Source organism: Mus caroli, chromosome 10, assembly GCF_900094665.2.
Source record: "Mus caroli chromosome 10, CAROLI_EIJ_v1.1, whole genome shotgun sequence".
Classification (NCBI taxonomy): domain Eukaryota; kingdom Metazoa; phylum Chordata; class Mammalia; order Rodentia; family Muridae; genus Mus; species Mus caroli.
Window position 1 is genome coordinate 9,101,725 of NC_034579.1, and position 17,983 is coordinate 9,119,707.

The following is a 17,983-nucleotide window of genomic DNA, read 5'->3' on the forward strand; positions in this document are numbered from 1 at the left end:
CTCTCTCTCTCTCTCTCTCTCTCTCTCTCTCTCTCTCTCTCTCTCTCTCGGTTTTGTTTTGTTTTTTGTTTTTGTTTTTGTTTTTGTTTTTTTAAACTGGGTTTCTCTATGTAGCCCTGGCTGTCCTGGAACTCACTCTGTAGACCAGGCTGGCCTCAAACTCAGAAATCCCACCTGCCTCTTCTGGGATTAAAGGCATGCACCACCACTTCATCAACATCAAAGGCTTGTCATAAGCACATTAAGGCCTGGCCTCCCTGAGCACAGCAGTGGCTCAACTCTCAGACAGCTTAGAAGAAGTATCCTGGTCTCTTCCAAGTCAGTGACCAGAGTGGGTGGATGGGAGGAGCCACTGGGATGCTCAGAGAGAGACCATGGAAGCCAGAGGGGAGCCAGACATGCTGCAGGATTTCACTGGCTCCCAGGTCTGGAGCCATCAGGCACATTCTTACGCCTTGAGTAGCAGCTTTTCATTTCTAGACTTTTCAAAGTGAATCTAGTGTTCACTCCCAACACTGGCTCCCTCTGGTCTGGGCAGGCTGCCATTGAGTCACAAGGGCCACTCAAAAGATTTTGGTGTTTTTGCCTTAAGCTGTTGAGAACCCTAAGCTAAATAAGTGACTATTCACTAGCCTCCTTCCCTGTCCCTTTCCTCCCTGTACCTCTATTAAAATGACACTCGATTTAGTTTCACAGTTATGCTACTCTGGATGGATAAATAAGTAATATGCATACTATAAATGACTATGAATATTAATATTAATGAAATGAGAATATCAGGAAAGTGGCTCAATTGGAAAACACACTGGATAATTTTTCTTTGTAAGACAAGAAAGAATCCTTGCCCTAAACCCTACATGTGAGAGGCCCTTCTCTCTGACCCCTTCTTCCCCTTTCTGACCCATAGCGATCTCAGGATCTAGCAGACACACATACCCAGGCCCAAGCACAGAAACCCATGCATCTCCTTCTGCAGTACCGACCCAAGTTCTTCAATCTGCTTAAATGAGCCCTGTACTCACCAGCCAGGGCTGAGCTACACCAATGCTTACACATGGGTCAGGGCCAATGCGTATTTGTTGTTTTGCTTGTTTTTTTTGTTTGTTTGTTTGTTTTGCTTTGTTTTGTTCTGTTTTAGACAGGTCTAGGTAGCCCTGGCTGCCCTGGAACTCACAGAAATCTACCCACATCTGCCTCCCAAATGCTGGGATTAAAGGTGCGCACCACACCAGCTTTACAGATAGTTTGGGAACAGAGAACATGGAAGTTGAAGCAGGTGAGCAGAGGTGGGTTAGGACAGGGTTGAGCCACCAAGAGAAGGCAAATCCCAAAGCCTACTAACTGACTCCAGCTTCCCTGTGCTATGCTCGGCACAGGTCTCAGATGAGCTGTAGTTCAATCAAGTCTGGCTCCCTAACTTGCAAGTATATTTGTTCTTTTCCATTCTCTTTTTTCTTACCATCAAAAATCCTGCCTCCTGCAACCCCCAGTTATAACTGAACACTTGGCTTGTGTGCCACAGAGCAGATTCCTCAACCACCCTCGCAGATAAATGAAGCTACGTGGGTTAGCTACAGCCAGGGCAGCCACCTATTCCTGCTGGCCTTTAAAAAAGAAAATGACTTCTTTCTTTCTTTCTTTCTTTCTTTCTTTCTTTCTTTCTTTCTTTCTTTCTTTCTTTTTAAGCTTCCCTTCTTCCCTCTTCATGGACTATACAACATAGACAAGAGTAGAAGGACTAGAAAACAGGAAAGAACCCTGGGGCTGAAGAGATAGTTCAATTAGATAGTTAGCATGTGGTTAGAGCACATACTGTTGGTTCTTCAGTAGGACAGGAGTTCAGTTCCCAGCACCCATATTGGTGGGCTCATAATCAACTCTAATTCCAGGAGCAGCAGATCTAACCCCCTCTTCTGGGCACAAATGTGGTTCACATAAACTCATATAGGCATACATACATACACATAAACAAACAAACAAACAAATAAGTCAGTTATTTTTTTTTAAAAAGGAAGAGGGGACCCTGAGTCCCGAGAGAACCTACTGAGCATAGCAATGCATGAAAGCTGACCAATAAGATGAGAAAAATTAATGTTAACCTTATCTAAGTCACTGCATTTTGAAGTTTCTTTGTCACACAGTTTAAAAATCTATCCACCTAGTGCATTTGCACATGATCTAAATCAAGTTAAACTTAGCAGGCAGCACAGCAATGTCAGACAACACTCAGGATCACAGCTAAGAACAAAGCGTCGTGCCTTGTCCAGTAAGAAGGAAAGGAAGGAGTGTGGGGGGCAGGGGGAGAGAAAATAAAAAAAAAACATGGAGGAGGGGTACTGTAAGAAGCAGTCATGATTTCAAACATCCTTCCAGAAAAATGTGTCAGTAAATAACAGAAGAAAAAGATAAAAGAATTTCATATGCAAATGAGCCAGCTCATCCAAAATCCATGAAGTGAGCTGAAAGGGCTTAGTCTTTCTCAGAGGTTCTCCTAAGTTAAAGGCCTCAAAAACAAACAGGAGGGGCCCAGAGTGTCGGCCTCTGCCTGCACCCCAGTCCTCAGTACTCTCACCCCAGTCCTCAGTACTCCCACCCCAGTCCTCAGGGAGCACCAGAAGGAGGAGTTTCATCTAAGAGCAACATAAACTGCATGGCAAAACCCTGGCTCAAAGCAAACAACAACAACCGATCCAGATAGAGTGGACATATTTAAGGAAAAAAAGCACAGGTTTAGAGGTAAAGCAGCTAAATGTCCTTGCTTTGCAAGCATGAGGATGAAAGTTCAAATCACATGAAAGCCAGGTGTAGAGGCCAGGCTGGCAAGATGTCTAAGGGGATAAGGGACTCGACACCTGATGATGTGCCTGGGAGCCTAAGGTTGACCCTCAGAACCCACAGAACAAACTCCGTCAAGTTGTTCTCTGACCTCACACATGTGCACAGCATCTTACCAACACATGTGCATGCATAAGCAGGGGTGCTCTCGCACACACGCACGAGCACACACACAGACAGAGGCACACATATAAGTAATAAATAAAAATTTCAAGTTATTTAATAATCCAGGCATGGCTATGTGTACCTATAACCTCAACGCTGAGTGACAGAGACAGGCAGATCCTAAGAGATAGGTGGGTCAGAGAGCCTAGCAAAACAGGAAGTGTTTGGTTCATGGAAGAGACCCAGTTTCAAGGCAACAGCCTCAGCAAGCACCAATGCACACACACACACACACTCGCATACATGTACTGCACACACAAAAGACACACATTTAGCTGCACTTCACTCTGCTTCCTGCCCAAAAAGGGAGAGTGTGTGCCTGCCACTGTCACGTTCTCCAGAGTTCACAGGGTCAAGAGATCCTGGAAGTCACTGCAGGTCACACGATGGCTAGGAGTAAAGGAGAAAGGCAGAGCTAAATGGACTATTCCAAAAACAGAGGAAGGGAAGCTGCATAAATTCACAAAGGAAGTAAAGGAAAGGATAGCAGAGTACACTAGAAAGAGCTGAACACGCCCTCAGCAAAGCTGCTTCCTAGCAGTGGAAAGGGGAGCAGAAACCACATGGGGGTGGGGGTGGGGCTGGACAAGCTGTCCCACCCCTAGGACAAGCAAGCCCTCAGCCCTCACAAGACTCAAATGCAACTGGGGGGGGGGGGGTCCTTGGTGATGGTGATCCTTCCAGGACAAGCAATGGTGATAAATCCCATTTTGTTACTCTGACGGCCCCGAAGCGTCACAGCTGGCACCATCTCCAGAGAGAACCTGTTATTAACAGCTGAGCTACCCTGGAGACCTGAGAACACGGAACAATTTCAGGTGAGGGATTTCAAGTTGGTATCCCACATCCGCAGAGTGAGGAATGGTCCGGAGATGTGGTGGCAGAGAACAGGAGAGACCAATTCTGCTGGGCTGTAGGGTGTGGCTGGCAGAAGGCTGGCCCAAGCAGGGAAGTGGCTAGGAAGAGAGGGCTCCCACCCTTGATAGACAGGAGCACATCTCAGAGCCTGAGGTCACAAGGTGGGTAGTCTCTAAAGCTTACTAACTTCCACACACTGCTGGAGACCCCAGGAACCCCAAAACTGCAGGGACTACTACACTCCAGCCACAGGAGCCATCTCTTCAGCAGGGAGATTTTTACTCACAGGAAGTCTTCAGAGCATGAAGTCATGGAGTGTCTGAGGACAGGGACTTTCACCCTGTGTCATGACCAAGCCTCAGTTCATACCAGTGAATGTCTGTGGTATATACAATTGGCGCCTGATACTGGAGGACTGGGCTCAGAGTTTCCCTTTACGTGGGAATAGATGGCATCGGGCGACAGAGCAGAGCAAAAGGAAAGAGCTCAACAGGAACGAGAGGAGCCCACATGAGGGCCTGTTGTGGAAACAACTGTCACATGTAAGGAATAACCTGTTGCATTAATCTGGAATCACGACCCACTACTGCAGTCTAAAAAACCAGAAGGAAGACTCAGCGCGGCATTTGGATTTGACAGATTTGACTTCCATTTCATGTTTGTCCAAAGTGTGTGTTTAATTTTGCTGTGAAATGTAATCACTAATAATATACAATAAATGATTCCTTGAAAAATCTAAATGCANAAAAAAAAAAAAAAAAGACAAAGTTAGGTCCTCTACATGTAGAGATAGACCCTTGGCAGTTGCTTCTCTGCACACTTGCAAAAATCTGGAGACAACTCTTGGCTAGAAGTCCAGCCACCCAGTGAGTACAATCTGGGATCGTGAGGGAGAGTAAGAGGACCCACCCAGCACAAAGGCATGGGTTCCTACAAAAGAAAGCTACGGAGCTGAAGGAAGCACCAGCCACCAGCAAACCCTTGGCCACCACGCACTCAGCATCAGCAGAAACCACGAGGGACAGTCACAGGCTCAGCTGGCCACAGCAACGCCACCCCACACATGATTTACCTCTCTTCTTTTTCCAATGTTTTGTCCCATTTCTTCCCTTTTTTATCTTCCTCTGTGCCCCACCTGCAGCAGTATTGCAACTTGACCATATTGGGCTTTTTTATTTCTTATTCTTACACCCAAACAATTTTATATTTGAATCTTTTCATTACTGGGAAGCTTTCTTCCTTCTTCTTTACTTTTCGTTATTGTTTCAAATATCTTGCTCCTTTCCCTTTTCCCTCATAATGTCCTCCACTGTTCTTCATAAGTATTTAGGATACTTGAAGACTCCACCAGAGAACTCCTAGAACTAATAAACACAGCCAGTAAAGTAGCAGAGCATACCAACATACTCAGTAGCTTTGGCTATCCCAGTAACAAACTTACACATACATACATACATACATACATTCAAAAATGGCTGGCAGTGTTTGAAAAGCAATTTTTAAAACTATCTATGAATGCAAGAGAAATGACTCCATCAATAAAATACTTGCTTATACACTTAAGACCCTTAGTTTTATCGCCAAAAGATGGAGGGAGGGAAAAAGGAAGGAAGGAGAGAAGAAGAGGAGAAGGAAGAGAGGAAAGCCAAGCATTACCAGGTACATACTCATGATACCAGGAGACTAACTAATAACACCAGGCAGACTGGCAGAGATCTCCAAGGCACACTGACCAGGTAGCCTCCTGGGTGATATCCTGGCCGCCGAGAGGCTTTCTCTCCAAAAACATAGGTAAACAGCACCTTAAGAACAACACTCGAGGTTGTCCTCGGGCTGCAACAAAGTGAGCACACCAAAAGATAAGGCAAGATGCTCGTGAATTATTTAGCAGAATTAATGCTGCAAAAATGGCTGTATTAGTGAAACCAATCTCCAGATACAATGTAATCGCTATGAGAGTTTGAGTAATATTCTCTACATAACTAGAAGAAGCAATCAGAAACTTGTATAAATGCACCAAAGACCCCCAAATAGCCAAAGTAATCCTAAAGTACTGTGCTGGCTGTATGACAATGCTTGATCTCAAATTACACTGCAGTGCCATGTAGTCATAAAGACAGACACATATACCATCAGAGCAGAAGAGAAGGACCCAAACCAAACCCAACAGCCATAGTCACCTCATGCTTTACAAAGCTCTCAGAAACATGTGGTGGTGAAAAGATAGCATCTCAAGAATTGGCTCTGGGAGAACTAGATGTCTACATGTGGGGGGCGTGAAACTAAACCCCTATCATCCTGAACCAATGATCAAAGATGCATCTAGAAGAAAAACTGGCATCATTTCACTAAATAGGCCTTTATATGTTTGTCCTTTTAAGACAGTGTCTCACTGGATGGTGTAGAACTCACTACATAAGGACAGGCTGGCCTCCAAATCACCGAGATCCACCTGCCCCTACCTCCCAAGTGCTGGTATTTTTTAAAAGCATGCATCATGTGAGGGATGAAGGTAGAGGGTGGCACATGCCTTTGATCCCAGTACTTGGGAGGCAGAGGTAGCAGATATCTATAAGTTCAAAGCCAACCGAGAGTTCCAGGACAGTCAAGGCTACACAGGGAGATCCTCTCTTGGAAAAAAAAAAAAAAAGCATGACTGGCCAAAGGGCAATGTTGGCAACCACTAACATCCCTCCAAAACTCTGACTCAGCCGTCATTTCATGCCTGGCTATTAAAAACAGGGGTATTAAGACATTTTCTTCACATCAGGGAAAAAAAAAAAAAGATTTTGATACCAACCCTTCCAGAGCCTGATGCAGCACAAGTTTCACTAATTAAAACATAAATAACTAAAACCTGAACCAGGCTGTTAATTAGTAATTTATGTCTGATTATTTGCCACTTTTAGCAAAAGGGAAAGATTTGTCAACAAATAAAAATTCATTATATGCAAAACTTGGTCAAACAAGATCACAAATTCTGTCCTTCACACTTTGTGTCTTCTCACCTTGTGTCTTCTGAGCAATCTAGTGACTGACTGGTTCTAGGAAAACAAGGGCCAAAGTAAGGGGGGCTTGGAGTGACAGCAACGATGTGAACCACAGAACTCCCACCTGCATACTACCATCGGAATCTCCATCAGGAACGAGATTAGTACTGTGAACACAGAACTCTAGTTACACATCATGCCTTTCTCTCTAAAACTTAACTCTTAGAGCATAAATCTCCTGGAAGAACATAATCATAGCCCAGAGAGGAGGCCCAGTGACTACGGGTCAACTACAGCAAGTGCGACAACCTGAGTCTGATCCCCAGATCCACAAGTAGGAGAGAACCAACACACAAAAGTTGCCCTCTGACCTCCACATGTGAGAATGAGGCACATGTGTTTGTATAGAGAGAGAGACAGACAGACAGACAGAGTAAATAAATAAATACACATATATATGGTAAAACTATATTTTACAAAAAGAACATGTATCAGAACTGGGAAATTTTTCCAATAAAATGTGCATAAGCCAAAGTATTTAAAAAAACAAAACTATTGGTTCAGTCAGATCCCAGCAGCTGCTGCGGCGGCTCAGTTCTTCAGTAGCCCTTTCTGTCTTCGTTTCTGGAAACATGGCCTCTGGCGTGGCTGTCTCTGAACAAGGTGTTCAATGACATGAAAGTTCACAAGTCCTCAAAGCCAGAAGAAGTGAAGAAACACAAGAAGGCGGTACTCTTTTGCCTGAGTGAGGACAAGAAGAACATCATCCTGGGGGAGGGCAAGGAGATCCTGGTACGAGATGCAGGGCAGACTGTGGACGACCCCTACACCACTTTTGTCGAGATGCTGCCAGACAAGGACTGCCGCTACGTGCTCTATGATGCAACCTATGAGACCTATGAGACAAGAAGGAGGACCTGGTGGTCATCTTCTGGGCCCCTGAGAGTGCACCCATTAAGACCAAAATGATCTGTGCCAGCTCCAAGGATGCCATCAAGAAGAAGAAGGTGACAGGAATCAAGCATGAATTACAAGCTAACTGCTACGAGGAGGCGGTCAAAGACCGCTGCACCCTGGCAGAGAAACTAGGTGGCAGCGCCATCATTTCTCTGGAGGACAAACCTTTGTGAGCTACCTCCAGCCCCCTGTGTCTTGGTCAGAGTTTCTATTCCTGCACAAACATCATGATCAAAAAGCAAGTTGGGGAGGAAAGGGTTTATTCAGCTTACACTTTCCACATTGCTGTTCATCACCAAAGGATGTCAGGAACTGGAATTCAAGCAGGTCAGGAAGCAGGAGCTGATGCCAAGGCCATGGAGGGATGTTCTTTACTGGCTTGCTTCTCCTGGCTTGCTCAGCTTGATCTCTTATAGAACCCAAGACTACCAGCCCTGAGATGGCACCACTCACAAGGGGACCTCCCCCCTTGATCACTAATTGAGAAAATGCCTTACAGCTGGATCTCATGGAGGCATTTCCCCAACTGAAGCTCCTTTCTCTGTGCTAACTCAAGTTGACAAAGAAAACCAGCCAGTGCACCACCCTGCCTGGAGCATCTAGCAGCCTCAGATCTGCTCTTGGTTGTCACAGGCTATCCCTTTCCTGCCAGACCAGAGGGGATGGGGGGAGGGCTATCCCTTCACCCAGTTGCCAAACATCCTTCCCACCCCCTGGACCATCCTTCCATCCATCCCTGATGGTTCTGGCCTTCCCAAACTGCTTTTGATCTTCTGATTCCTCTAGGGTTGAAGGAGACCAAGTCCTGTCTTAGGTACCCAGTTTGGGGGGTAGGGGTTGTATTTTTTTAATGACACTCCTACTCCTCATCCCTCCCCATCCCATGCTGCCAACTTCTAACCACAATAGTGACTCTGTGCTTGTCTGTTTAGTTCTGTGTGTAAACAAAATGTGGAAATGCACCAGTTGGCTGCCCTCCCCTTTCCCTTGATCTTGGCCATTCATGGAAGCAGGACCCAGTAAGGGACCTTCAATTTAAAAACAAAAACAAAAACAAAACAAAACAATAAAAAGGCTAGCTAGCAAATATATATTGCAAGCATTTATTGACAAGCTCTGCTCTCCTCAACCTACAAAGATACATCTCTATGTATGGGGGTAGGGGAGGCAAGAGGAGACAGAGACAGAAAGCTGTGGTCAATATCAAGTGTCTGCCTCTGTCATTCTCAACCAAATAGTTCTAGACAAGGCTTTCATTCCTCCCATAATTCACAAATTTGGGGTAGACTGCTGGCTGGCCATTGAGACTGCCCCACCACACCCCTAGCACTGGGGTCGCAGATACATGTGTTACTGTCCCTACAGTGTCAGGGACCAACTAGGGACCTAAACTCAATCCCTCATACTAAGTGAGTTACTTCCTAGCCTGAGAGTAACTACATTTTACCTGTAAAACAGCATCCTATGACCTAGGTCAATGACCTACCCAAATATTAAGCCTCCCAAACCACTCACTGCCCCACCTTCCAGTGTCTTCCATCTTTCTTTCTTTCTTTCTTTCTTTCTTTCTTTTTATTATTTTGTTGTTGTTGTTGTTGTTGTTTGTTTTTCGAGATAGCGTTTCTCTGTGTAGCCCTGGCTGTCCAGGAACTCACTTTGTAGACCAGGCTGGCCTCGAACTCTGAAATCCACCTACCTCTGCCTCCCAAGTGCTGGGATTAAAGGCATGTGCCACCACCGCCTGGCATCTGCTATCTTTCATATTACCTCTCTAATGCTCACTCCACAGCCAACCTAAAACCTCAGAAAATATGAAAGGAATAAAATATTCAAAACATCGATAAAAGTTTTAATAGTACCCTTTAATTATGTACATATTGTGTGAGCCTCAGTTTGTATACTTCAAGCTCTCAGTGGCCAGAAGAGGACATCAGATCTCCTACATAGACCTGGAGTTACAGTTATGAGCCACCCCTTGTGGGTGCTGGGAATTGAACTTGGATCCTCTGTAAAAGCAGTACTATGTTCTTAACTGGCAAACTACCACTCCCTAGCTCCCTCAATGCTATCATTATATGCTCTATAATTTACTAGAGAAAACCATCAAGAGTCCTGTGGTGGTCTGAATGACTCCCATAGGCTCATGTAATTGCATGCTTAGTCTCCAGTTAGTAGAACTATTTGGGAAGGATTAGGAGGTGTGGCCCTGTTGAAGGAGACATGTCAGTGGGGGAGGGCTTTAAAATTTCAAAAGCCCAAGTCATTCCCAATTATTTGTAGGAAAAAAAATAAATAAAAAGCAACAAAAAAAGTAAGCTCTCAGCTATTGCTGCAGTACTGTGCCTGCCCACTGCCACACTCCCCAGCAAGACCAGCACAGACTATAACCCTCTAAAAGCCCTAAGGCTTTCTTCTAAGGTGCCACCCTTTTCAGGGACTGAAACCTAGCAAGATTGCAATGACGAAACACTATGTATTTTGCCAAACCAAAAACACAGATATCGGCAGCACACAAGCCTATTCATTACGAGAGCTTTGAAAGGGGCTCCTCCAGCCTGCTTCAAAGTTACTGTGGTGGTGGCTCATGCAGTGTACATTCAAGTTAGTCCACTGGATGGACAACTTTGGAAGATGGAACTTTCCATCCAACAAGATAGGAACAGCTTCCTCCAGTCACCAGTCCCAAATGCTCCCCAGCAGAGCACAACCAAAAGCAGGCATCTGTTAGCTGAATAATTATGACTTCAGCACATCTCAGCTTTATTGACTAAACTCCAATGACCTTTCCACTGCTTAATTATTCTCTAAATGAAAGGTATTCTTCAACATCTGCTCTCGATTTATTTTTAATTTGCATTTACTCCATCGTCTCTGCTGAAGCTGAATTCGGTAACACAGGATGACATCATCTGCACAGCATCAGGTTAAACACCCCCAGTCTTCAATTAAAGTTGAGCTGAAGTCGTTTTCCAGGCTCTCTTGCCTACAGATTTTACTTGTCGGAGATGATTATCCCCGCTTCAAAGTGATAGTGTTCTTTCCTTGCTGTCTTTACAAAGAACGCTTGGTCTCCGTTGCATGACGCCTTTCTATGTCTACACTCTACAGTAAGGCATCCTCTAACCCCTTGCAGAGACAACATGGAGATACAAAGACCAGAACACATCCAGAGCTTGACTCCAAGCTCACTGCAAGCTAGGCTTTGGGGGAAATGGCCAGGAATCTTCCACACTAATTAAATTCAGGAACATCCTCTCATTTCTGAGTCAATATTTACATTGTAAATTTCAAAAGGCATTATCATTTCACACAAGACATGACAACAATCCACTGACAACTGGATCCTGTATCACTCGGAAACCAATTTTTGCTGTTTGGGATAGTCTGTTTGGGATAGATTTTATTGGTTCTATTTTGTGGTCTCTTTCTTTTAAGTCAAGCTAAATATGGTTTTTCCTAAATGGGTTGTTAAGACTTGCCCTACTCTTCATTGTAGCCAATGTCTGCACAAAATTCTGTGTCCCCGACACAGATGGACAGCAAGCTACTCAGGCCCAACCCACAATGCCCTTCCACGCACGTATCCATCTGAAACTGCCCAGGAAACGGCTCCCATTAAACTTGGGGGTGAGGGTGGGGGTAATGCTCAAATTCCATACACAGAAACAAACACAAAAATTACTGTCTTCAACCTTAAGGGTTGCCTTCTCGAGGAATGAGCCGACATCCCCTCCTATACTTTCAAAGATGTTTATTTAACTCAGTGGTATTCCTGCAGAGGTCTACGAAAGATTTGGGATTTGGTTTGGTTTCATTCAGTTTTGGTTCTTGAAACATAAAGATATTCCAAGCCCTCCAGGATGTTCTTCTAGATCCCTAAGGAACATGCTGCCATGGTCACAATCCACTTAACTCCCCCTCCTTCCCTTTATCCTTTTTTATCCTGCCTGTATCCTTTTTTATCCTTCTGCCTGTGTGAATATCTGTGAACCATGTTCAAGCCATGCCCACAAAGGCCAAAAGAGGGTATCGCATTCCCTGGGTCTAGAGTTATAGGTGATTGTGAGCCACCACATGGTGCTAGGAATCAAACCCAAGTCCTCTAGAAGGGCAGGCAATGCTCTTAACCACTGGGCCATCTCTCCAGTTCCTTTATAACTTTTTAACCCTTTGACACACAGATCACCCTTTCTTAAAATTCACTGGTTTTGAAAGAATGAGAGGAGGCTGGAGAGATGGCTCAGTGGCTAAAAGCACTGACTACTCTTCCAGAGGTCCTGAGTTCAAATCCCAGCAACCACATGGTGGCTCATATCCATCTGTAATGAGATCTGATGCCCTCTTCTGGTGTGTCTGAAGACAGCAACAGTGTACTTGTATATAATAAGTAAATAAATTTTAAAAAAGAAAGAAAGAGACAGAGAGAGAGAGAGAGAGAGACTGCTTCATTTCAAAGGGAGCAGAAATGCCAAACATCACCTACTTAGACTTTAAAAAGCAGAAAGGCAAATATACTTACAACTTTTCTGTGAGCATAAAGAAAATCAGGAAAGAAGCACAGATTTTTTTTTTCTTTTCCCATTACCAATGACAAATACATCCTTTTAGGAAGTAATGTCTTAGAAACTATATATTCATATTAAGGGGCTGGGGAAGGGCCTCAGTTGGTAGAAATCCCCAGTTCTCCATAAACCAGGCATGTTGGCATACATCTGTCCTCTCAGAATTTTGGGCATCTGAGGCTACATGAGACCCTGTCTCAAAAGGGGGATGGAGGTGGAGTAGGGGTGGAGAGAACCAGCCAGGTAGCCATCCAGGTACACAACACAAATCCCAGTCCTTGGAAGGCAAAGGCAGAATGATCTCAGTGAGTCTGAGGCCAGCCCAGTGTACAGAGCAAATTCCAGGATGGTCAGAAATAAACAGTGAAACCCTATCTAAAAACAAAAGAACAAACAAACAAACAAACAAACAAACCAAAAGAAAAAAAGAAAGCTTTCACAAAGAAGCAATCAGAGCAGTCCTTGCTCAGGAGCTGTGGGCAGGAAAGTTAACCAAGGTTAACCTCAGGAAAGGGTTAACCACGCTGAGGTGTGACTACAGTACAGATGGGACAGAGACAGCCCTATTCAGTATTTGGGAGGAACATTCTAGTTCAGATGCCCCAGGACTGAAGCAGCATCTGTCAGCCCTCCCCTGACCCACTTTCCTGAGTTTCACCTCCTCTCAGCCAAACCCAAGCTCCAAACTATGAGACACCAAACCATCAAAGGCCAATATTATGAAAGTCATTACCTTTTAAATCTATTTACCAGGAAATGTTTCTGAGTAAAAATAAACAACACTTGACTCTCCCTTTCCTCCCTTCGGGGAAACTCAAGGCCTGACTTTCACTATCTAAGCCAAGGCACTAGGAAGGAGAAACCCTCAGGGCTCATGGAAATTCCTGAGTCAGAATCCTGGAGGGCGACTCTGACACACAGCCTGAAGCTTCAAGCCCAGTGTCCCCAATAAGAGAACACACATCCATCTATGTGATTACAGAACTTACTTTAAATAATGCAATTCACAGGTGCCCTTGACGGGGTATATCAGTCTCAAAATACATCTCCTCCACATAAGTACTGTAGAGCCAAAAATCACAGGAAGGCAACCAAACCTTTCTAATATGCAGGCATGTGGAGCATTGGTATTTCTGAAAGGGCGGGAAGCAAGGCCAATGTCCCAGGCTTTATCACGTCAGATGCCAAGTACCAAGTCCTATACTGAAATAGATTTCTCTGCTGAGAAGGTCCTGCATTCTCTTGGTTTGGGTTGGTGAGGTGGTTGGTTGGCTGGGGGAGGGTGGGGGGGGGTTGTGATTTTGCTGCTGTTTTGGTTTGGTTTGGGTTTTTTGGATTTTAGTTTGGGGGAGGGGGGTTGTTATTGTTTTGGTTTTGGTTTGTTTTTAAGGTAGAATCTTACTGTGTGCTCCTGGCTGACCTGAAACTCACTGTGTAGACTAGGCTGGTCTCAAACTTACAGAGGAACTCCACTAGCCTCAGCCTCCTGAATGAAAGGCACGCACTGCCACACCCAGCCCAGAGTCCTTTTTTTTTTTTTTCAAGAAAGGGTTTCTCTGTGTAGTCCTGGCTGTCCTGGAACTCACTTTGTAGACCAGGCTGGCCTCGAACTCAGAAACCTGCCCCACAAGTGCTGGGATTAAAGGCGTGCACTACCACCACCCGGCCCACAGTCTTACTGTTTGGACAGAAAAAAAAGTTTTGTGACAGAAGTAAGGGCCACAGGGATTGCACTGGACACATAAGTAAGATTCCCTAGCCAATCGCACACACTATTTGTGTGTTTGCTATGTAACTGAGCTCCACCACTTTGACAGAACTGAAACACACACACACACATATAGTCACCAAAGTCTATTTGTAGAACCCACATACATCGAGAGGAGAAAACCAACTCCCATAATCTGTCCTCTGACCTCTACATAGGCACATATACACACACTAAAATAAATGTTAAGAAAATCATTTTTAAACAATAATATAACAAAAACTGAGTTCCCAAAACTAGTTGGTGGCTGTGCCACACCAAGTCAGAATCTCAGCTGCCACACATGCAGAAGAGACCAACAATTCACTTGTGAGTCATCGTGCCATGAAAGCCAGCCTCAGCAAAAGCAGACCCGTGGGACACACACCTTAGCTGAGAAGTCCGAGGACTTCCTAAGTCCCTAAGTGTCACCTGCACCCTGAGAGGGGAGGAAGCAATGGCAAATGGGAAGGAAGCCTGGGATCCAAGGCTGGGTCTGGTCCCCAGGCTATCATCTCGAGAGTAAATCTCTATCATACTGTAGCTCACTGGGTAAGGCGCTTGCCTTGTAAGCACTTGGTATGGTGGCAGCATTTGGTATGCTTATAATTCCAGAACTAGGGAGATGGAGAAAGGAGGACCCCTGGGGCTCAGTGAGCAGGCAGACCACCAGGAGCCACTCAGAGCCCCAATCCTGTGAGAGGCTTAAACAAAAAAGGTTCACAGCTGCTAAGAAACAGCACCTAAGGCCATCCCTTGGTCTCTATGCACTCGCACACACATACACATACATGCAGACAATCTCACGCTGGCTCGCATTCCAAAACTTGAGTTGAGCATAGCTCTCATTCAGCAGTTTTAATTTTAAAAAATGCATATCAAAACAACAACATAGTTAAATGCTTGTTTCTCCACACAGTGTAAGAGGGAGGGACTCCAGCTACCTGCATCCTATTCTCCACTGCTTTAGATTAAACTTTAACTAGTGTTTACAACTGCCTGCATGATCGCCCTTGTTCCCTTGTTCCCGGGGAGAATCATGGTACCAGCATCCAGTGCAAACTTCTGGGTTCAAATAAGGTTCAATCAAATTGAGTTTTCAGTCCTGTCTATATAATGAGCACACCGCCTCTGCTAGAATATTGGCGCAGACAAGATCTTAGATTGCTCCTCCTCAGCCTCGTGAGGTGACAACACAGGCAAGCCTTTTGCTCGTCCCAAGACTGCTGTTCTCTAACAGACTTGAGTTTCCACCCGGGTCCCTGTCTGTCCCTCAAGGCAAGTCCCAAGGGCTTGTGGAAAAAAACCAAGCCAACTGAAAGGCTTCCCTTCAAAGGACAGATATTTCAGCTAAGGGAATCTCCAGAAGGAGCAAGGAACTGTTTTCATAGTCCCTTAAACTGTGGAGAAAAATCTCTCTTGGATACTACTGTCAGTGTAAACCTTTTAAAAATCAGACCACTCATGCCCTAAACGCAACTTAGCCACTAGAAGGTCTGAAGAGGACCTTCTGAAAGGTCAACAGAGAAAGCCAACCTCCTCAACCTTTCTCTCACACCAGACCTTGTTGGGCAGCTCTAATTTACACCAGATATCACAGGGCATGTTTTCAGTAAGCTGGCTATAATGGAACACAGTGTAAACCATCAGCAAAGAAATTTGTTTTCCTTTAGTTTCATGGGCTCCTCTGCCCTCCCCCAACACATCTCGATAGCACAGTTACCTCCCTGGGCACCAGATCAGGGCCTACCCTGTGCCAAATGTCAGTGCATCTGAAATCCTACCTTCTTTGCCAGCCAGTTAAAAGCCTTGAACAGCCATCAGAGGAAGAGAGAAAGAGAATCCACGTCAGAGACAGTGTCAGTCTCTCATCTTCCGCCCCAAGGACTGTCTGTCCTCCAATGTTATCCCCTTTGTCAGCTCCCGGAAGAGAATGACAGAACAGAGATAGAAAAGAAGGCAGCCAAGCAGCAGCAGGTCCTGTCTCTTATGTGGGCTACGATACCACTAGGGAACCAAAGCAGCCCCAGACTTCAGCCCAGGGTCACCCTCAGTAGGTAGCAAGGAGGGAGCAAGAGAGGACCTGTGCACAGTTAACACCGGGCAAATTCGCAAGGAACAGATCTGAGCATAAAATAATGGCCCTCCTGGCAGGCACAGGATGAAGACTGTGCAGAGTTCAGTCTCCTGGTTTCCCCGTCTAACCTGAACCTGAATTCAAATCCCAGCGCGTGAATCTCCAAGCCATGGAACCTTTCCCATTGGGTAAGTACTTATCACTTGGCTACAATCCACTGTGCCCTGGGCTTGATGCCAGAGGTGTACTGGTTCCCCAAGTCACATGGAGTTGAGCTGCATTGAAAAAGGATATCAGCAAGTACAAAATGCAAACAAAGTACCAGATAGCGAGAAAGAAAACACAGAGAAGTCACAAGCAGTGATAGGGCACAGGGTGACTAAGCAAGGTGTGGTATGTACACCTGTAACTCTGGCACTTGGGAAGCTGAGGCAAGAGCATCATGAGTTTGAGGCCAGACTAGGATATAAAGCAAGCCCTTTTTTCAAATAAATACAGAAAGAAAAGAAAATAAGAGAAGAATAAAGAAAAAGTGTAGGTCAAAAACAAACAAACAAACAAACAAAAAACATGACTTCCAAAGTCAACAGAGAAGGCCACTTAATGAAGGCTGCATTTAAGCATTAACCTAAATGGCAGGGAACCAGGTGCACCTGGGAAGGTCCTACTGAAACAGAGAAAAGACTAGTGTAACAAATGACTCCTCTATGGCTTTTGATTGCCACCTGTGAAAGTGCAGCTGGGATGCAGGAACCAGCATCAGCATCACCTCTAAGATGCTAACATTAGAGGCTCAGCTTTACACAGGCTCTAATTTCCTCAACAATCAGAACGCAGAGTTAGATAAAAAAAAAAAAAAAAACAAGGAGGCAGCCAGCCACAGGGAAGCAAGCCCAGCACGTGGGAGGCAAAAAGGGTGTGTGTGTGTGTGTGTGTATATGTGAGCCCAGCCTGTTCTTTGATATTTCATCACGTCCCAAAGAAAAGTTAATAAACCACACACTCACCAGTAGCACATTTTCTCTGAAGATTATTCTCTTTTTTTGTTTGTTTGTTTTTGTTTTTGTTTTTCAGGACAAGGTTTTTCTGTGTAGCCCTGGCTGTCCTGGAACTCACTCTGTAGACCAGGCTGTCCTCGAACTCAGAAATCCGACTGCCTCTGCCTCCTGAGTGCTGGGATCAAAGGCGTGAGCCACCACACCCGGCTTCTGAAGATTATTCTTGGACTACCATTTTAAAATCTTTATAAACCTGTTAGGCTTTCCGACTGACACAGATTAAGAAATGTCACTATTCTAGCCACTTCTCACAACCTTATCACAAGTGCTTTAGCAGACAGTGAAGGCTCACTGTCAGCAGCCCTAAACCCTAGCCCAGTAGACAACAAATGCTTTCTAGACTCTTCTTTTTTCTATTTTGTTTTTTATTGGGTGGGGGTGGGGTGGTCCGGTTGATTTGCCAGTTTTTGAGGCAGGGTATCTTAGAGTGACAGGGTGTCAGTGTGTCATGACAAGCTGAGGATACCCTGAACTTCTGGTCCTCCTGCCTCCACATTCTGAGCACTGGGATTGCTGGTGTGGACCACCACAACGTGCTTATGTATTGAACCCAGAGCCTCATGAATGCTAGGCCAGAACTCTACAAAGTGACCCACGGGCTTCACATCTAAGGCAACCACAAAGTGTGTGGCTTTTGTTCTTTAAACTATCCCAGTGCCTACCATTGATCACTTAGTTGTAGGGCAGGAGTGAAGCCCAAAGTGAGTGTGTTGTTGATGTGGGCACAGCCATGC

At 45.1% G+C, this 17,983-nt stretch overlaps 1 protein-coding gene and 1 pseudogene across 4 annotated transcripts in view; one reads left to right on the plus strand and one right to left on the minus strand.

The window, feature by feature from the left end:
- The window catches only part of Utrn (utrophin), a 493,578-nt gene that overhangs the window by 461,022 nt on the left and 14,573 nt on the right, over window positions 1-17,983 (minus strand). The gene's annotated exons all lie outside the window — the stretch shown is intronic.
- LOC110303756 lies at window positions 7,481-7,978 on the plus strand (annotated as a pseudogene).